Raw genomic sequence first — 21072 nt, 5'->3', positions numbered from 1 at the left:
CCCAAGTGGGCAGGGAGTTTGGGGGGGGGAGAGAGAACACGCCCCTGGCCCCCAGCCTCCTGCACACACACCCCTGCTTGCATGCCCAAGGCCCTGCCCTGGAGGACCCTGACAATGCTGGCTACATTTGCTAGTAAGGAATAAAATGGTGAAAGTCAAAGTCATTTACAGATAGACAGTGTTGCTAGATTCACCACTGCCTAACTGTTGGCTCAGAGCAATTCCAGATGGATGGACAGGAGGTTAGTTTTGGTGCAACATAGTTCTGTGTATGGACCTTTCCTCAGACATCCTTTCAGCTCAAGTCTTAGGGATGGTCAAATTTTCAGTGGCAGAGCTAGCCAGTGAGGGGCTTAGAAAGCGGTTGGATTGTTTCTAGAGCTTCCAAAGTATCCGAATAGGAACCGATTCATCTCACTTGAGGAAAGGATCCAGTTGTGAAAGCCCATCAGAAATGTCATATAGATCCATGTTTGGGAAAGACTAGAACAATCCTAGCCCATTCACTATTTCTGAGACAAAATATACTGTTTTAATACATTTATACTGTTTATAAATATACTGTTTAATACTTCCCATTCTATCCTGTTAAATGTCTTCTCCAACTCCAGCGATGTAGCAACAAGAAGCCAGAAGGAATCCTGTGCACACTCTGTTGGGTATAAAAAAAATCCTCCTCTCTTACATTGATTTGCTTCCTCTCATACACTGGAGCTGTAACTGTGACTATTTCTGACTCAAGTAGGTTTGTTAAAATCTTTGTTTAGGTCAGTGTAACTTACGTCACTCAAGAAGGAGACTTGGGCTACATCTGCATTACAGCTGGGATCAACACTCTGAGATTAATGCACTAGTGGTTGACTTAGTGAGTCTAGTGAAGTCCTACCAAATTGACCACAGATCACTCTCCAGGCAACTCCTGAACTCTACTCCCATTGGGAAGAGTAAGGGAAGATGATGGGAAAATTTTTCCCATTGACCTTCCACAGTGTAGACTCTGAGGCTACGTCTACACTGGCGCGTTCTCACGCAAAAACTCTTCCAGAAGAGAGCATCTACACTGGCATGTGCTTTTGCGCAAGAGATGTACTTTTACGCAAGAGCATCCATGCCAGCGTAGACGCTTTCTTGCGCAAGAAAGCTTTGGTGGCCATTTTAACCATAGGGCTTTCTTGCACAAGAAATTCATGTTGCCTGTCTACACTGAGCTGTTGCGCAAGAACAGTTGCGCAAAAGGGCTTATTCCTAAGTGGGAGCGTCAGAGTTCTGGCAGAAGAAGCCCTGATTTCATACATTAAAACGTCAGTTTACTTGCGCAAGAACACACAGCCAGTGTAGACAGGCAGCAAGTTTTTGTGCAAGAGCGGCTGCTTTTGCACAGGATCACGCCAGTGTAGACACATCCTCGGGATGTGTCTAGACTACAGGGGTTATTTTTTCAAAAAAAGTGGCCTTTTTTCAAAAAAAACTTCACCTGCATCTAGACTGCAGCCATGTTCTTTCGAAAGTAAATCAAAAGAACGTGGCAGTTTTTTCGACTGCGGAAAACCTTGTTTTACGAGGAAGAATGCCTTTTTTCGAAAGTGCTCTTTCGAAAAAAGGCGCTATGTAATGCAAACTGTGCTTTTTCGAAAGAGAGCATCCAGACTGCCGTTTCAAAAATACTGGTTGTAGTCTAGATGCTCTTTTTTGAAAGAGGCTAGACATTGCCTGGGGTAACTTACTGTGGTAGGGTAGCCCTACCCTGTTCCCACCGGTGAGTGACATAAGCTATGCTGATGTAAGTGGCAGTGTGTGCAATCCCTAAAGCACCACAGCTCCTCTGCTGCCTCATGCAGATGTGAATAGTGGAGTAGAGCTTTTATAAAACATTGCAAAGAGATATCCACTCAGGTCCGTGCAGCCAGGAGTTGTTGGGCAACATGTTCCCAGCTCTGCCCCTGATTTGTTAAGTCACTTCATCTCTCCGTGCCTGGCTTCATTTTTCTGTGAGTCGGGGAAAAACCCTCCCTGCCTTCACACGGTCTGTGAAGAATGACTGTAGCAGTGATTATGCAGGGTCTTGAGATCCTCTGACAAACGGCACCACAGAAGGACAAGGGATTTTTGGGACAGTCCAGGTGGCGGAGGCCTACCTGGTGGCACACCATGGAATCCAGAGATGCGTTTGACTGCTGACATGGGAAGGTGGAGGAAATCAGGTCAGTATTTTCAGCAGTCCTATTCTAGGTAACCATCATTGAGCCTGGCTGACTCACAACGTGTTGCAATCACTGCTGGCAAGGGCTGGGAAGGAAAGCTGCCTCCAGAACTGCAACCCAGCCTCTGTGAGTGGGTGTTGATGCTGTACATTAAGCAAGGGTGTCACCAGAAAAATCAACAAAGCGGGAGGGGGGCAGGGAGAGGGGAGAGGAGAGGGGGAAGGGACAGGTAAAGAAATAATGGGATTTTCATGGAAATGTCCCCCACAGTGCAGTCAAAAGCAAGAGGCTGCCCCCAGCTCCTACAACTACAAAAGCCAACAGCTGAGAAGATCCCTTTGATGACTAATGTATTCTCTGATGCATGAATCACTGGCAACGGCATGGCCTTGTGACATTATCAGTGCTCTGGTTATTACACTCTTTGGTGATAACCCAACAATCTTAATGAGTTGTGGGAAAGGAGACAATGGAGCCCTCTGCCAGGTCTCATTCACCTTGACAACACGCCTACAACCCGAGTACAAAGATTGCCATTGTTTACCCAGGATATTTGTGAAGGGGCCAGGCAGTTCTGCACATTTCACTCAATGGGACTGTGTTCTGTTTATGCCGCAGGCATTTCTGAGGTGCCTATCGCTGTGGTATTTAAGCCCAGTCTCAGCATTAGATCACGGTCAGAGTCATGGTAAATAAACTGCTGGGTCGAGCTTTGATGGTGAGAAGCTGATAGATGAGATAGTAAAAACAATTTACTTTGGGTAGGCAAAGCCATGTCTGGTTGTTCATTTTGCAAACAACCACACTGCATCTGAATTTGGCTAGCTGGGCACACCAGGTATGTGGGGACACAGCACCGGCAAAGCACATCGAGTGCGATACCAACAAAACTAAATTTTTGATGCTAGAAATGCATCAACACAAGCGACTCTTGCTGGCACATCTCTGTTGGACAGGGATTGCAGCTCAACGCACCCTTGACTGACATCACCATCTATAGCAAGTGAAGTCTAGTGTTGACCCGATCTCAGATCAGAATCATGCCCCAAGAAAAAGGTCTAGAATAGGCTGAAACTACCAAGCAGCTTTGGTCTGAGCTGTGCAACCTGGACTCCTGTTTCTTCAGCCTGTTTGAAAGGCATCATCTCACTCAAGGATCTGCCCTCTGTGGTTACTGAGATCTGCTGACCTCACCGAAGCAAGTATCCCTCTGCACCTTGTTATTCTACAGAGCCAACACAGTGCTGGGAAGCAGTACTGGCTTGTATTCTGGTTTGTTCTTAATCCACAGATGTATGCACTAAATTTGAGTTGCAGGGTCTGTATTCTTGTGATAGAGAGAGAGAGAGAGAGACAGACTCAGGGACTTCTTGGTGCCAGCTGGCAGAGAGCACACTGGTGCATATGGGTTCAGGGGTCTCCGGCTCCTGGTATTTACATACTAGTTTCCCAAAAAGTGCCCTGTCAGATTTCTGCTGAAAGCCTGTGTCACGCTGGTCCTCAGAGTCGCTGCAAAATGCTGGTCCAGATAATAGATAATTGTGTATATATACACTGACATATATACACTGATTCCAGGCTGGTCACCGAAAGGTGAGAAACAGGTTTCTTTCAGGCAAGAGATTTTTACTGGGAGGGCTGCTACATGCAAATGGAGTATCCTGCCCTGTTTCACAATGAATGCCCATTTACAGTCTGAGCTGGATACTAATGAAGGGATTGTGAGATCTTCAACAGCGCCCTGTTTATTGGCGAGGACAATACATTTCTGGACTGTAACTGTGCATAAAGAGCTACACCCTGCATCTTTTACTAAGGGGACTAGGCACTAGCTGAGAGCATGGCTTCTGTCATAATTAGGGATGTTAAGTAGCGATTGATAAGCTAATCGAGTAGTGGATGGAAATTCCATCGACTCCTCCATTAGTCGGCAAGGGGGTTAGCTCTCGGGGGTGGCGTGAGATGGGACTGAGCAGCCCTGGCTAGCGTTGGGTCCCCTGCTGCACCTCTGCCTTCCATCTCTCACATAGAGGGTGCTGCGGGGAATCAGTTTTTAAACCAGCTCCCCTCAGCACCGGCTCCTCCCCCCCTTGCTGCCTCTGATACAGTGAGTGGTCAAGTCAGGGGTGGGCAAGAGGCTGCTAGTGGGCCAGATCCGGCCCATCAAGCCACCGGATCCTGCCTGCAGCCACCTCACCAGGGGTATGTCTACACTACAATGTTAGTTCGAACTAACAGACGTTAGTTCGAACTAACATTCATAGCCGCTACACTAGCGCTCCGCTAGTTCGAATTTGAATCGAACTAGCAGAGCGCTTAGTTCGAACTAGGAAAACCTCATTTTACGAGGATTAAGCCTAGTTCGAACTAGCTAGTTCGAATTAAGGGGTGTGTAGCCCCTTAATTCGAACTAGTGGGAGGCTAGCCCTCCCCAGGTTTCCCTGGTGGCCACTCTGGCCAACACCAGGGAAACTCTATGCCCCCCCTCCCGGCCCCGGACCCCTTAAAGGGGCACAGGCTGGCTACGGTGCCCGTGCCAGGTGCAAGCCTGCCAGCACCCAGCCAGCAGACCCTGCACCTGGCACTGCACAGAGCCACCCACCCGATGTCCCCCAGCCCACCCCCTCTTCCCGGGACCAGGCTGGCGGCTCCCGGGAGCTTGCCCTGGACCGCAAGAGGCGGGCACCTTCCTGGGCTAGTGCGGACATCGTGGACCTCGTCCACGATCTCCGCACTAGACACAGGAAAGTGGCCGTCTAGGGCAGGAGAGCTGCCAGCCTGGCCACCCAGGAGCAGGTGTGCATGAAAATCAAGGGGGTCCACTGAGACCCCCGACCCTGAGCCCTGAGCTTACAATGGCCGTCCTGGGTCAGACCAAAGGTCCATCTAGCCCAGTAGCCTGTCTGCTGACAGCGGCCAACCCTAGGGACCCTGGAGGGGATGGACCGAAGACAGTGACCAAGCCATTTGTCTCGTGCCATCCCTCTCCAGCCTTCCACAAACTTTGGGCAGGGACACCACTCCTACCCCCTGGCTAAGACTACTCCATGGACCCAACCTCCATGACTTGATCTCACTTCCCTTTCAACTCTGTTCTAGTTCCAGCCTTCACAGCCTCCTGCAGCAAGGAGTTCCACAGGTTAACTATTTGCTTTGGGAAGAACAACAACTTTCTCTTACTAGTTTCAAGCCTGCTACCCATTCCTTTCCTTTGGTGTCCTCTAGTCCTTCTTTATGGGAACGCATGAAGAACTTTTCTGAATGCACCCTCTCCACCCAACCCCTGCTTTTAGAGACCTCTATCCTGTCCCCGCTCCGTCTCCTCTTTTCTAAGCTGAACAGTCCCAGTCTCTGTAGCCTCTCTTCATCTGGGACCTGTTCCCAACCCCTGATCATGTTAGTTGCCCTCCCCTCTCCCAGCCTTTCTCTTCCCTTCTCCCACCTCCTTTTCCCAGTCTCCCCCAGTTTTGTTCAATAAAGACAGAGTCAATGTTGGAAGAAACGTTATCTTTATTTTGTACATCAATAAGAAGGGGGGCTAGGGAAGGGTAAGTGGAAGGAGGTGGGGGAGGAATGGGGTATGAGCCCCCGATGGGGAGGACTGGGCTGGCTCTGCGGGCTTCTGGGGGTGGAAGCTCTCCTGCAGCCCCCCGATTGCCCCCTCTCCCCAGATGGCAGCCTGTGGCAAGTGCAGCCGGGCTGATGGCCGAGTGGTGTGATGTGCCCAGTGTGGGTACTCCGGGCAATCCAAGTCAGGACTGGTTTTCAAGCGGGGCACCCCTTAGAATTGTCTGTCTGGGGTGGGGGTCGGGACCCTTGAAGCGCAGCCCTCGGCTAGCCTGAGACAGCATCTCCACGCTCTAAGTCCTCCTCTGATGCCCTGCCGGCACTGGTTCCGGCCATCCTTAAGCCTGGTTCAGAGTCCACTCAATGTGGACTTGCTAGTTCGAATTAGCAAAACGCTAATTCGAACTAGTTTTTAGTTCTAGACGCGTTAGTTCGAATTAGCTTAGTTCGAATTAACTAATTCGAACTAAGTTAGTTCGAATTAGTGCTGTAGTGTAGACATACCCCAGAATCCTTAGGCAGAGAACAGCTCACGCTTTAATAAGCCAGCTGTTCTCCATTCCTGAAGGCTGGAGAGGGAGGAGGGAGACTTCTCATGCTGTTTCCGCCCTTCCACTCCCCAGTAAAATTTCTTGGCTCCCATTGGCCAATCTCTTAGTTTCCGGCCAACAGGAGCTGAAAATTTTTGCTGGGAACAGAGGCAGTGCAGGAAGCCTTCTCCCTTCCTCCTTGACCTCCTTCCCCTCCCTGTCATGCCCAGAGTGGAGCCACATGGAGCAGCCTGCAGCAGACAGTCTGCCTCAGGTTTCTGCTGCTAAGCGCCTTCCAGCCAGAGCCTGCCTCGGGCACCCCAGCTCCTTCCTTCCCCAATCCTCTGCCCCTTTCTGCACCTATACCCCCTCCCAGATCTGGCACCCCATTCTCCTGTCCCAGATCACAATCCCCTCCCACCCTAGTCACAGTCCCCTGCCCTAGGGCACAACTGCCTCCTTCAACCAAACTCCCTCTGAGACTCCATTCTTCCTCCTGAATTCCAGTCCCTTACTCCAAGCTCCCTTTTACACCCAGCCTCCATCCCAGATCCTGCATCTCCTCCATTAATATTATGGAAGAGTGCAGCCCTCAACCACTTTCCAAATTCTTGGAGTGGGCCCCCCATCAAAAATTATTACCCACCCTGAGTCAAGTAGTGACTCAACTATCCAATATGCCTAGGCTAATTGGATAGTCGACTAGTCGCTTACATCCCTAATGACAATGGGCTGGATCGCTGCCTACCTTGCCGAATAAGGCTAGTGAGCAATGCCAGAATGGGTGTTGTTTCCAATGCGTCCATCTGCCTGCCTCACCTCCAGTCTCTGTTCTTTGTTAAATACACATTTCTAAGTGCTGCTTGTGGAGTGGAGCCCTGACCCTAAACCCCAGAGTGTGACTGGGAAGCTTTGGGAGTAACAGATTGGTGAATTCTGTCTGTGTCCATTGGAACAGGTGCTGGGTACTCCCAGGGGACTCTCAGATTGCTGGGAGGGGGTGTTGGAGTGTGCCGATTGCTAAACAGGCAGTGATGGGCTGGGAGGCAGTGCACGTGTTGTCCAAGAAGGCTGATGGTGCTGGGAATTGCCCAATAGCAGGCACAGTGGTGGCGAGGTGCCTCGCAACCCAGGAATCATCTTATTGTGAGAGACAATAAGGGCAGAGCTGGGCTTGCAGAGCCCAGGGTAAGTTTGCAGAGGTGGCAGTGAGAAAACACACACCTTTTTGCTGGCAAAAAGTAACCTGGAGCTGGATTCATTGCTTGACAAGGCCAAGCAGCAAGTGCACTTCCGATGAGGGTGTCTTTCTCTCACACTCCCAGCCACGGCAACTTGTCTGCCGCTTGCCTCTTTGGAACGACTCCTCCTGTTCCCATTGTCTTCCCCCGCTGGCTTCTTTCACAATTGTCACCTGCAGCACTGTTCCGTGACTCACCCTCCACGGTGTGGTGAGGAGACAAATGGCAATCCCCACGCCTAGGACAGCGTGTGTCAACACCACAACACGCCTTGCCCCCGCTGAATCCGTAGCCTGGGCCACACCGTTCACACTGCCCCCACTGAACTAGGCTGGTGGAATTTCTTTGTCATTTAATGTCTGTGTGTTCCTAGCAGGCAGGTGTAAGTGTAATGCCAGTGACAAGCAAGGAAGATCATAGAGTACTGGTAGGAACCTCGAGAAGTTGTCAAGTCCAGTCCCCTGCCCTAACCATCTAGATCATCCCTGACCCATGTTTCTCTAACCTGCTCTTAAATATCTCCAATGGTGGAGATTCCACAACCTTCCTAGGCAACTTATTCCAGTGTTTAACCACCCTGACAGGAAGCTTTTTCTAATGTCCAACCCAAACCTCCCTTGCTGCAATCTAAGCCCATTGCTTCTTGCCCTATTTTCAGAGGTTAAGGAGAATAATTTTTCTCCTTCCTCCTTGTAACAATCTTTTAGGAACTTGACAGCTATGTCATGTCCCCTCTCTGTCTTCTCTTTTCCAGACGAAACAAACCCAATTATTTTAATCTTAACTCATACTCATGTTTTCTAGAGCTTTAGTCATATTAGTTGCTCTTCTTTGGACCTTCCCCAATTCATCCACAACTTTCCTGAAATATGGCACTCAGAACTGGACACAATAATCCAAGTGAGGCCTAATCAGCGCAGAGTAGAGTGGAAGAATGACTTCTCTTGTCTTTTTTAAAGCACTTTTGTTGATGCATCCCAGAATGATGTTTGCTTGTTTTGCAACAGTGTCACACTGATCACTCATATTCACCTAGTGGCCCATTGTGACTCCCTAGATCCCTTTTCGCAGTTCTCCTTTCTAGTCACTGCATTTGATGCTGTGCATTGCGGCACATGGGGCACCAGTGGTGATATAAAGGGACCAGAATAGTGGCAGCTGAGAACTCCCCGTTCCTTGGAATTGCTAGGCCCCAGGGCAATTGCTCCTTTTGCCTTCCCTCTCCCCCAAAAACAATTTGGGAGCCTTTGAGATGAAGTCCCCTATACAGCTGTAAAGTATTATATTTACTTTGACTGCCTTTCCCTTCCCTTTCCCCCTGAGCCAGGTGTTTGCATTGTCTCTTTTCTTTCTGTCTTTAAAATACACAAAGAAAAATACTCATTTTATTCAGGAAGTATGTCCAAGTTTTGAATGGATGCCATAGAAATGTTTTCTCTGCTGGCCAACCCAGCCATGCTGCAGAGCTGCAGGCAATGTGCTCCAGAAGGCACTGGGGGGAGGGGGTGGTCCAGAGGGCCAGCTGCCCCGCCCCTTCCACTTGAGGCCCCACGCCTTCCAGGGGCACGGAACCACCCCCACACCTTGCCCAAGGACCCAGTGAGTCTGTCAGTTCAATTGATTTCTTTACAACGACATGCCCAGCACATCCTATTCTCTGCAGAAATGCAGCCACCTCCGTGGTGGAACTGTTGTTTCATAAAACCAAGCAGTCTGGGAGAGGCATTAAAGAGTACTTTGTACCAGACTGAAACTGCAGGCAGGATTTTAGATAGTTATGAATTTCTGGCAGGGCACTGAGGTTAGCACCTCTATTCTTGCAAAATGCACCATGAGCTCTCTCAGGGTATGTCTACACTACCCTCCTAGTTCAAACTAGCGGGGTAATGTAGGCATACCGCACTTGCAAATGAAGCCCGGGATTTGAATTTCCCGGGCTTCATTTGCATAAACCGGGCGCCGCCATTTTTAAATCCCGGCTCGTTCGAATCCCGTGCCGCGCGGCTACATGCGGCACGGACTAGGTAGTTCGGACTAGGCTTCCTAGTCCGAACTACCGTTACTCCTCATTCCACGAGGAGTAATGGTAGTTCGGACTAGGAAGCCTAGTCCGAACTACCTAGTCTGTGCCGCGTGTAGTCGCGCGGCACGGGGTTCGAACGAGCCGGGATTTAAAAATGGCGGCGTCCAGCTAATGCAAATGAAGCCCGGGAAATTCAAATCCCGGGCTTCATTTGCAAGTGCGGTATGCCTACATTACCCTCCTAGTTTGAAGTAGGAGGGTAGTGTAGACATACCCTCAGTAACTACAGGCGATAAGGACCTTGGGTTTATGCACCATTGGTCTGAGATTTACATGTGACAGCAACAAGTAAAAAGGGGTCATTAAGGCCCTGATCTAACCCCCTGTGGGTGCAGCAGCAGGAAGAACAACAAGAAGAGTTCATACCATCACAGAGCTTAACTTCAAATCTTGAAGTACATGTACATTATCGCTTCACCACTCACAAAAGGGAAATACAAAGTCTCTAGTCACCTGTGTCAGCCTGTAGACAGACAGGATAAGTGGGTATTCAAAATGGCCTCAGTACAAAGGGACATCATTTAGAGATGAAAAAGAATGCATGTTACCTACACACACAAGAGACTATTCCATAATCTGGGTGCGCATGGCTCACAACTGTCCAGGGAATAATTATTAGCACGGAAAAAAAGCTCGATGATGTCATTTGACTTTGGCTACCTTGCTATGTTTGTGTCAGACCAGGTCAAGGGTCAGCAAGTGGTTAGTGTGATCCAGTCAGAGAGAGGAAAAGTACTGACTGTGTTAGAATACAGGAGCAAGAAATGTCACAAGACAACCGAACAAAACACGGGTTATAGGTAGCAGGTAAACAGTTCAAATAACACACAGGAATGGCTTAGAGCACACATCAGGAGGAGGAGGAGGAAAGGCAAGATATGAAAAGGGTCTAACAGGTCACCTAGGACATCCCTTTGCCAGTGTGGACTGCACAGAGCATATCCCATAACACATGAGAAACTGCTTCAAGGAACAGATAGCGTCTCTCTTAGGGACACATGAGCCTATTGCTAAACCATCCTGGTGCTCAATACTCGTCAATCCCCTTGTTGATGAGAGGTCAGAGTCTGCATACGGCATGGAGAACGAACGTCCCTCGGCCCCCCGAACGTGTCCCGTCAGGTCAGTTGGGAGGCATGCTGCCTAGCAGCGCGTGCTTGTATGGTGCCTGACCCGTCAGCAAATAAAAAACATTACCCTTCACGGCTGACACTCTGGAACTTTTTATGCTGCCAACTAGAGTCACTAAGTAAACATGCAACTGTATGGTGAGGCCCACAAACACAGGAATGCAGCAGTGCTCTTAGTTTGTGCATGCAAATGTACATACACATTGAGGCCCGCCGATGGGGGAGGCAAAGGGGGCAGCTGACCCAGGACCCAGGGCTCCTGGCTGCCACTACTATGGCAGTTGAGGTAGCTGGAACCCCAGACCCTTTAAATCACCAATGAAACCTCCAGCCTTGCTTGCGGAGGCTGTTGACTCCCCTGTTCACATTGGATAATTAGTGTGCACGGTTCCTTGTGCTGCGTGTGCTTGTAACTTGGGCAACAAGTAGAACATGCATTTTTGTGCATGCCATGATGCAGCTACCTTGTTTTAGAATCAGGCCCTATCCTGAAATCATATTGTTATGGCCAGGTCAAAAATACTGACAAATATTAAACAATAGTTGGCCTGCTTTGATAGTCAGGTTAGAGATGAACAAAATTATGATGTAATTAAATTATATACAAGCGATATTCCACGAGTCATTTATTAGGTTCTGTTTATATAATTCCATAATTTACTTCAAAAAGGACATTTGCCTTGGAAAAAACACACGCTCCCGGGATCTAATGCCAATTAACAATTGACAATGCTTGTAGTGCACTCCTAGGCAATTACCTTTGAGCAGTCATTTCATTTTATTGCCCAGATAAATTAAGGAAGGTTTCTTCCCAGCTGCAGAGAAATTAGTGAAGGTTCATAGAAAGCTAGGATGAATATAACATCGCTGTGCTCTTCAGACAGAAGGATACTCAGATATAACATACCACTCAACCCCAGCATGAATACAGCACAGCCTTAATCTGTCCTGCAAACCAGGTAAAACTCTGCCCTGAATTGCCCCAGTAGAGGAATCCTCTGGATAAAACTCAATGGAATGCACCACTCTCTGGATAGAATAGTACATGACATTGCAAAGCCCCACACGTCACAGTCCAGACAGAAGAACAGCACTGCACCTACAACACAACAGGTGGATGTGACAACCTCCCATTTCTTGTCCAAACACACAAAACTCCACCTGGGTACAATAGGGCACTGCCACGCCAGGATAAAAGAAACCCAGATAGAACAGCATTGTCCAAAGGGGAGAACAGTTTTGCCAGCCACAGGGAGGGTTTTGCTTTAAAAAATAAAATAACTTTATTTCAATTGAAACTTTTCTTTAGCTGTCTAACTAGCAGAGAAACCTGAGGGAGGTGTCAAAAGGGAGAGACTACCCAGGACATTACAGTTTTGCAATCAGTTATATGACAAGAGATGGATGAGTTGAGACATGTGACTAGTTAAAAAGTATCAAATCCCTCCAGGGCTCATACATTGTTAGTGTGTTTGCTATTGTCCTGGAGCTTGAGAATTTTCCATGCACACATCCTAGCTATTGCTGGCTATCTCAGGCGGTGCTCCAATTGCGTATGCTTTCATTTCCACATGGAATCAGCACCCCTCTTCTTTCCACTCTGGGGGCTTGTCCTACGTCTTTGAACCAGTGAGCTGCTGTCCACTGAGCTCTTATAAGCACTGCAGAAAAGACATGTCCTCCGCTAAAGTCCTCAGGGTTAACTGCATCCAAAGGAAATAATTCAATTTTGTATGAGAGCAGATAAAACGGAGCCAATGTGGATGGATTCAAAATTGCCACCTTGCATTATGCTGGGAGTTAGGTCAAAGGAGGTGACATTTTAATAGACAGGGTGGAACAAGACCTGCTGTCACATTCAACTCCTCCATTCATGGCCGTAGCTGGGATATGAACAGGTTTTCATTCAGGACTGTCATTATTTTGCTATTGGTCCACGGACAATGCTCCAGCACACACTGTCATGGAGTATCACTAACATACTATGTGTGTGTGCGCGCACATGTGTGCACACACAGTCGCATGCACACAATTCCCCATACTCTCAGGAACATTATCCTTGCACACACATATATTAATAGAGATACCCCCACACATTCAAATGCTTGCACATACAGACTCACCTTTATCCCCAGAGTTTACACATGCAGGTTCTTTCACTCATATACATGTTTATGTGTCACAATGCATGCAAAGACAGGCACATACACTCACATGTAAATACACACACAAGCTGCACACTTATAGACCAGGAATCCATGCAGCGTGTTCACACATGCACATGTGTGCTCATTCCTGTGTCCACACACTCACATCCATCATTTGTGTGCACATGCTCAGCAGTAGCACTTATGCTTACATATACCTAGCATGCAATCACCCATGTTCTGCCGCATACACATTCCAGAGGTACTCAATGTGTACCCTGCCTACTGCTCCTCCTCCCATTAATCCTTTATTTACACGGGCTCTTTGTATCAATCTGTTTCACTCTCTGTGTGATTTATTTTAACAGTTGTTTACAGCCAAGGCACTGGGTTTCTTTGAACCAACAGCCACACTCACCTTGGGAAAGCCAGTGGTGGCTTGTTTGTTTGTGCAATGTAAATGCTACCAAAGGTGATCGTGAATTCCCTTCTTGGGGTTTTATGGACATTCCTGTCACAATAACCATTAATAAACATTCCCTTAAACATGTGGGGGCCAGGCTGGTTTGTTAACTCCATCCTCACTTCATTCCTGAATCTGGAGCAACACCTAGCACAGCTCTGGGCAGGAGTTTCCACTGATGAGGGAGAGGCCGTGTTTCCAACCTACACACCAGCACACATGCTCTGGGTTCCGGCATCGTCTCAAAGAACCTGCGCAAAAGGATCCGAACACAAGTCAGAGCTGATTGGAGAAAGACCGAATTAAAGCTGGAATGTGACAGGTTAGCACATAATCCTCGTTTAGCTTTTCCTTCACCTCGGCTGCCCCCAAATCTCAGTGTGATTTCAGACGTGGAAGCTTCTCAGAACCAGCGCTGGGATGCAGCCTCCTCCTCTGATTGGAAGGACTGTCCCTGCATAATGAAGTGTAACCCGTTTCATGGGGCGGACAACACACAATTTCCCCACCACTTTAAATATGGCCTTGTTTTCATGGAAAAGTTGCACCACTTTTGCTGTACCAGTTCAGTTACAGTGGTATCACTCCCAGTGCAGATGCAGTTATACTTATATAAAAGTTTTTACACATAGGAAAGGGGATAATATATACTGATTTAAGGCTCTTTTTTCCAATTTAGCTGTAGTGGCTTGAGAGGTTGCACTGGTACAACCAGATTTGTAAAAAAAAAAAAAAAAAAAAAATCACCCCCCCAAGGGAAGTAGTTATACCAGTATGAAAACTGCATGCTCAATGCCTAAAATGAACTTTCTAAAGTAATTTACAGGGGTATAAGCCCCTAACGCCACTATATCTGTGTCCACACTGCAGTGGAGCTCAGTTTTAACCTCATCTGTTTCTATTGTTAAAGTGGCACAAAGCCCTTAGTCTGTATGGGTATGTCTATACTTGCCCCCTAGTTCGAACTAGGGAGGCAAATGAAGCATACCGAAGTTGCTAATGAAGCGTGGGATTTAAATATGGCATGAGGAGTAACAGTTAATTTGAGGGAAGAGTTTTGGATCAGAGTGCCATGTCTACACGTGGCGAGTTAATTCAGGCTACCGGCTTTTTAAAATGGCAACCAGCCGCAAATATGCTAATCAAGCGCAGGATATTTAAATCCCACGCTTCATTAGCAACTTCGGTATGCTTCATTTGCCTCCCTAGTTCGAACTAGGGGGCAAGTATAGACATACCCTATAAGATCTTCAGGGCAAGGATGTGTCTTCCCATATATTTATATTGTGCCGAGCATAATAGGACACTGATCCTTATTTGGGCCGCAGGGCATGACTGCAATACAAATGAATCCATAAATAATGCTTATGGATGAAATTATGCATGTGCACCAGTCTTTCTAGGATCAGGGCCTTTGGCTCTCTAGGTGAAATCCTGCTGCTCTGAAGTCAAAGGGAGCTTTGCCGTCAACTTTAATGAGGCCAGGATTTGACCCCTTGTGTCACTGTTTTCCATTCATAGAAGAGTAACACCACCACGCAGTGGCGGATTTAGGGCAGGGCGAGTGGGGCAGCTGCCCCGGGCCCCGCGCTTCCCGAGGCTCCGCGCATGTGCCTTGGCACCACGACGCATGCGCTGTTTCAAAGGGGGGGGGCGTGAAATTTTGCTGCCCATCCGCCCCTGCCACCACGTACGTACCCAGCTCACTGAGGGGTTGTGATGCTTCTGTCATTTGTGTCTACAGAGCCCCAAGCAAAAGGTTCTATAAACATCCTAGAATGCTATTATTGTTAACAACACATGAGCCACATTGAAGCATTTGCCAGGGTTCTGTAGCTTCCTACAAAGATTTCATAATCCACTATATATTTGAGAGAATTTGTCTGTCTGTCTAAGAACGCCTCATAAACAGTAAGAGCTAGGCCACCAAATTTGGTAGGCAGCTTCCTCTTATCATAACTTAAAGCAAGGAAAGTGGTTGGTTGTGCCAGGAAAATGGGATGTGCCTGGAATGGGACTGCTTCTCTTAAAACCAAACAGAAAAGAGACAATCACCAAGCAGGTGAAAGGGACCTGCTGGGGGTGCCCCCCACATCTGAGTCTACCAGAGCCCCGAGACTCCTACTGTCAAGGTGCCCTTTAGGGAGGACAGGCAGGGGCAGGGGGCTGTATCTCCCCCCCCCCCAGATTCATATGGAAACATGGCTGGCTGTTCCCCTTCATCAGGGATCTAGGGTAAAGTGCAGTTTTTTGCATTCCTCTGGCTGGGGAGCGCAAGGGGCAGACAGAAATGGATCTGCCGCAGCTGGGGACATGCACCCCTTCTCTGCCTGTGCCCACTGCAGCTACAACAGTCATGGAGAGGTGCTTTTCACCTGGCCCCAACCTGCTGTGATGAGAGAGGGCTGGGGTTGTCCACTCTCCCCAGGGCAGCCTGCTAACTGAACCCTTCAGGCCCCCCCCTCACCCTAGAGAAATGATTTAAATGAGACATGTACATTTTCATCTCATTTTCCAAAACACCAAACATTAATTGAGTTAAGGATATGGGCAACACTGGGTAAATCTCCTAGTACTGAATAATAAGAAAACACATTAACAATTATACGGGATTTTTGGGTAACACGACGCTAAGATGATATGTTTCCCATAGTGATATCACAGAGACAAGACAACCACTAACTTAACCACTAGAAGGGAAGCAAATGTGCAGCTAGCCAGTCAAAGTGAATGTCACTGCTTCTTACGCAGGCTGAAAATTCCTTGTCAAACAGTAATTTACATGGAAAGAATTTGTGTATGTTTGTGTGTTTGCGAAATTTAAACATCCTCAGTACTGACATACAGGCATTCCGGCATCCAATGGGTAAGCTTTTTGATACAAAAAGGGAAATAATGATGTAACTTATGAGAGAATGTAGAATAAAATAAAGTGTCCCAGTTAGAGACAAATCCATTTATTTAAAATTCAGACATGATTTTGTTTAGTAAATTTTACTCTAACTTCCAGCATAAAAATCAAATAACCCCCTCCCCAAAAAAGCTATTGTTCCAAACACATCTGGAAGTACATATTGTGCTACAGATAGTTCTCCTCTATAGTAACAAGGTTTTTATACGTATTGCTTTTTCCATTTGTGGAGCTTAGACTGCCTCACAAAGACACAGACTGATTCACACGCACCGCCTGCATTTTGCAGCTGGAGATCCCAGGCACAGAAAAGTAAAGCCATTTGCTCATATTCATGCAGCAAGCCAGTGGCAAAGCTAACAGGAGACTCTGCATCTCTTGATTCCCAGTTCCATGCGCTCTCTTCTCCCTGAAATGCATGCTGCATCTCCTCTAGCCCTCTGCTGTAGCTCTCATCTTGGAACTTATGATACCATTTCCAATTAGCTTTCTTTAGGCAAAACTCCTGTAAAGATCACAATATGCAACACATACAAATTATTTCCTCCGTTGTTGCCTTCTTTTAATGCACAATAATTCCCCAATCTCTTCCTGAATTCTTGATCAATAGGCTAACAAAGAACTTGGTACTTAGCCTTAGTCGACACAAATCATGGGACTCAATGGAGAGCACTCCCACAGTCTGTTTCAAACATAGACCCTTGTATGTCCAAACAGCATTTTGGAATGAGTGGAAGTGAGCCCCCCAAAGGGGGTCAACACAAATGGACTAGAAGGGTTAACATGTGACCTGGAACATCGACTCTGCAGCCCACACTTTCCCTAGGGGTATGTCTACACTACAGAGTTTTGTCGGAAAAACGGCTGTTTTTCAAACAAAACCTGAGTTACGTACACACTGCAATCACATTCTTCAGAAAGTAAATTGAAAGAACAGAGGGGGTTTTCCAGTATTGGAAGAATGGTAATAATCGTAATCATATACACCACTCTCCTGACATAACTGGCATTCAGAGAGCTCAAATCACTATAACACATTAATGGATTTAGCTTCTCACCTGCCCCTCCTGGGCTGTAAGTAAGTGTCCTTATCTTCAATTTATAGATAAAGAAACTAAGGCAGCAGAGAGATTAGCAAGGCCTAAAGAGTCAGAAAATTGCAGCTACACCTCAGTACATTCAGCTCCTGTTAAGTTCACATGCCGTCAGCTGTATAACCTGTCTTTTGTGAACCCAGATTCCTGTGACTGGAAATGAAGCAGTGCTAATTAAACATGCAAAGGAGACAAGTAAATGAGCCTTGTGTTTTTGGAAGATGCGTGCCAAAGTGATTTGCCCAAGGTAACACTGAGTTTGGGCAGATCCCAGGACCAGGATAGATGCCAGCACCAGGAGTCTCTGTTTGCAGGCTGGTGCCTACACCACCAAACCATCTTCTTTAATTCTTCTTCTTCACACACTCATGATGGTTTTTTGGGGCAGCACCCAAAGCTGAGAGGACAGGAGCTAGTCTACTATATATTTGAAAGTTTGTCTGTCTGTTTATCAGTGTACCAGTCTCACTTGACGGTACCTTCTGCCCCGCCCCCCCGGAGGGGGGGTAGCCTTATCAACGCTCGTGTGCCCTTGTCACGGGGTGTCGAGGTGTTCTCCCAGCTGCAGCTTTTTCCACGACCATGGGGTGGGGAAAGGGGGGCCCGGGCCCACCCTCACTCACAGGCCCCAGCCCAGGGCCCTAAGGACGCGGAACCGTCCAGCTCCGGTCCGGCTAATGGGGCATCCTGCCGTAACTCGTCAGCCCACCAACCCTACTGGGCTCTGTCCTGGGCTGCTTCCTTTCCCCATCCCCGGCTCTCCCACACCGGGAGGTTTACCTTTCCTTTGGCCGACAGGCTGCCGGCACTGCTTTACCCCTGACCAGGGGGTTGGTTGCGCCTGCCGGTTGGGAGCTTCCCCCAGCCCCGTGGGTGCTGACTCGTGGTGCTGCCTCTCAGCTTCCCCGCCAGCTACCCGTCCTCTATCCCCCCCCCCCCCCTCCAGCCATGGCTGCGGCGTTTTAAACGTCCCGCCGCTTACGTCCCGCCGCTTACGTCCTCCCTCAGCCCCGGCGCGGCATGCGAACACGCCGTGCAGCGTCGGGCTGCCTCCCCCCGGGTGCCGAGCAGTGCCTGCTCAGCGGGATTCGCGGTGCGAGGCGATGCTGCCCCGTCACAATCAGTCTGTTTGTTCAAGAATCCTCCTAGTACCAGGACCACCAAATTTGGTGTGCAGCTTCCTCTTGGTCTAACTTAATTCAAAGTCAGGGTTTGGTTGTGCCAGGTCAATGGGATTTGCCTGGAATACAATTGTTTCTCATAAAATGCAAAGGAAGGAGTCTGCTAGCAGGCACAGTTATACTGCAGAATGATCACAGGGGGCGAGGGTGGGGATGCACTAGTAAGAGAGTGGCCAGAAGGGCTCTGGATGTTACTGGCTAGCCCCAGGGAGTCAGCTGCCAGACCACGTGGCCCCTGCAGGCCTGACCAGCTCCAGGGATCAGTCAGCCTCCTGCACCCCCCTATCCCCTGCCCTGAGCTCTCTCTCATCCCCAACCCCAACTCCTGCATCCCCCACACCTCCAGCCCTGAGTATCCCACATCCCCAAGACCCTGCCCTGACTCCTACTCCCCACATACCACAGTCAGCTGCTCTGAACCCCTCCTTAGGGACCGGAGCAACGCTGGGTAAACGTGCTAATTAATTTCATAATCCAGGGAGGGAGGATTATCCTGAACACATTTAGTCTTAATTGATATTCATGATGTGTCTACCTGGGATGCTCCTTACCCTCTTTGTACATAGATCAGTTTCCAAATTAATTACTTTAACTGGTTTGCAAAACACAGTACATATTCCAGCTAACAGTATTTGCATGTGCTTCAAACAATAGGCTTAATGCAATCATATAATCAGATTAACACTGGTAATCAGATTGCAGAGGTTTGAAACAACCCCAGGGTCAGGGGGAAGGGATGCAGGAGAGAATTTGTGCCATCTGTTTCAGCTAATCAAAAATGCAAAAAATGCACATGGGATACTATTACGCCTCCCTTCCCCCCGCCCCCCAAGAGTGGGAATTGATGTGTATTTTCCTTATGCCAAGTCACACCAGAGTCCAGAGTCCTTCCTTCCCCATAGCTGGTGATGGCACCAGTGCGTTACCGTCTTCTGTTTCACCTTGTGCTGCACAAGACTGTCCTCTCTCTGGAGACCATGATTTCCCTAAGAGGAGGCTCCAGCGAGAGTTCAGAATTCGAAGGCAGTGCCTCTTGAGGGGCTGCATACCAGTCTAGTGTAATTTAAAATATTCAAAGTTAGTAACTATTGTAGCAAGTAACAGGGGTGCCCCATCCATATAAGCAAACTAGGCTGTCGCCTAGGGCGCCAAGTTCAATGGGGCGCCAAATGGTGGCGCAATATCATTGAGGGGTTTGGAGGCGGGGGCACTGATTGCATGGTTCGCCTAGGGCGCCAGTTGCTGGCAGCTAGTCTAGGGCTGCCCCTGGCAAATAATAATCTGTCCACCTATCAAGCTACCAATCGTACTCTTTCTCTCTGTGTCTAAGTCTTTATATGGCTCCAGCCCGGGAGTATCTGAGCTCCTCCGTAAAAGTCATTCACCATTTTCATTACTCTTCATGAAGGAAAATTATGAGCAAAATCAAATAACCTTCATTTGACAATAAAAGTTATCTGAAGCCATTTCGCCCTGATGCATACATGAGCCAATCCCGCAAAACACAGTTACAGGGTTTGACATTTTCTCACTATGAAGAAACATCTTGCTCACCTCCATTCTATGCTCTGTTATTTTCATGTAATGGGTTTAATAGCACACATTCCAATGAGTAAGAAGCTCCAAGAGAAGCCAAAGGGCTGATTTTTGTATAGAGGCATTGTCATTACTAAGAGGCTTTTAAAATCTGCTCTAACGAATTTAATGTTTTCATGAATTTAAAAACTCATTGGGCCCCTGCAAGCTATTTGTACAGTTGTCCCCTGGCTATATTCTTTAACCTTCTGACATGCAGTCACTGAACTGTGTTGCATATGTCCACAAGCAGAAAGCAGTTTGGATGTAGCTTAGATAACGACATGAGGTATGGGTTGAGTATTTTTTTTCCTGACCAGTTTCCTGTTGACAGAGTGATAGCGATAAGGAGTCAGTTGGTAGCTGTAGTGCAAGGCTGCAGAGGGCTGCATTTTAAATGACATCATCTCGCAGGGATGTGCGTGGGGGATAGAAGCTCTGCATGTTTTGGTGTTTAAAATATTTCTGCATGTCTGATCTTTGATCCTCAGGGTCTGACAAGCTGATCTGAGTGCAGGAGGCAAGAGGAAGCAAAGATGATAAATGGCACCTTTCTGGCCCTCTCATCCTGATCTTGGACTAAACAGGACTAATCTGGTCCCTGGCTCAAATAAAAGCAACCTCAAGGCTGCTGTAACTTGCCCAGGCCGATGAATGCGCTCAAGAGCCTGTTATGGAAGCTGGGCATTGCTGGAGCTGCTGCTGACATGTGCCCCTGTGTGAAAATAGTAAAGATAGATCGTGTAGAGCCAGGGAGGAACTTCCCATTTTGTTGTTTACTCTAGAATTTATCATCCCTTTTCATCGCAGACAAAACCAAAACCATAAATACCAAGACTGGGTTTCCCAACTACTGCAAATGTGGGCACTATTGGGTCCCTCCAGACCCAGAATGCTCAGCTCTCATTTCTAGCAACAGGGGGGATGGAAGAATACAGCACCAGCAAAC

General features: G+C 48.0%; 1 protein-coding gene and 1 long non-coding RNA gene across 3 annotated transcripts in view; one reads left to right on the top strand and one right to left on the bottom strand.

The window, feature by feature from the left end:
* LOC106732447 (CCAAT/enhancer-binding protein beta) overlaps positions 1-21072 on the top strand; it is a 99032-nt gene that overhangs the window by 51995 nt on the left and 25965 nt on the right. The gene's annotated exons all lie outside the window — the stretch shown is intronic.
* LOC142818850 (uncharacterized) overlaps positions 16393-21072 on the bottom strand; it is a 256896-nt gene continuing 252216 nt past the window's right edge. The window contains exon 4 of the long non-coding RNA XR_012896524.1: positions 16393-16778. This is a non-coding gene — a long non-coding RNA (uncharacterized LOC142818850). The remainder of the gene's footprint in view (positions 16779-21072) is intronic.

Source organism: Pelodiscus sinensis, chromosome 18, assembly GCF_049634645.1.
Source record: "Pelodiscus sinensis isolate JC-2024 chromosome 18, ASM4963464v1, whole genome shotgun sequence".
In the NCBI taxonomy this organism is placed as follows: domain Eukaryota; kingdom Metazoa; phylum Chordata; order Testudines; family Trionychidae; genus Pelodiscus; species Pelodiscus sinensis.
This window is presented reverse-complemented; position numbering and strand designations above follow the sequence as displayed.